The sequence below is a fragment of the Cariama cristata genome, unplaced genomic scaffold, assembly GCF_000690535.1.
Source record: "Cariama cristata isolate BGI_N322 unplaced genomic scaffold, ASM69053v1 scaffold24758, whole genome shotgun sequence".
NCBI classification, from domain to species: Eukaryota; Metazoa; Chordata; class Aves; order Cariamiformes; family Cariamidae; genus Cariama; species Cariama cristata.
The window spans coordinates 1-476 of NW_009632001.1; positions in this window are offsets into that span (position 1 = coordinate 1).

Below are 476 nucleotides of genomic sequence, written 5' to 3' on the forward strand. Positions count from 1 at the left end.
GTGCCAGGCGGAGGAGAAGGGTGGTGGGGGGCTGCGGCCACAGAAGGTGCCCAGGAGGTTGCCCCGGTCCCGGGCAGCCCCGTTGTAGACCTGGAGGTAGTCGTAGGCACAGGTGGCGTGGTACTCCAGCTCGAAGTGGCTGAAGGAGAGCAGGACGGAGGAGCCCTCGGCCACCACAATCAGCCACGTGCACTCCATCTCGTAGGGGTACGGCCCCGGGAAGTTGGGGCTGGAGAAATTGCCAGAGGGTGCCGAAAGCACCCCCCCGCATTTGATACCTGGAGGACACAGAGGTGGATGTGATGTCCCTTTTCCAGGGAAAGCCTAAAAGAATGGAGATGGGGTACACAGCACCGGCTTCATCCCATCACCAGCACTACTGAAACACCAGTGCCCTGAAGACCTCCGCTGGGCTCGGCCACCCCTTCTCCCTGACGGACACGTGAACCCCTCATCAACTTTCATCCCTCCACGTA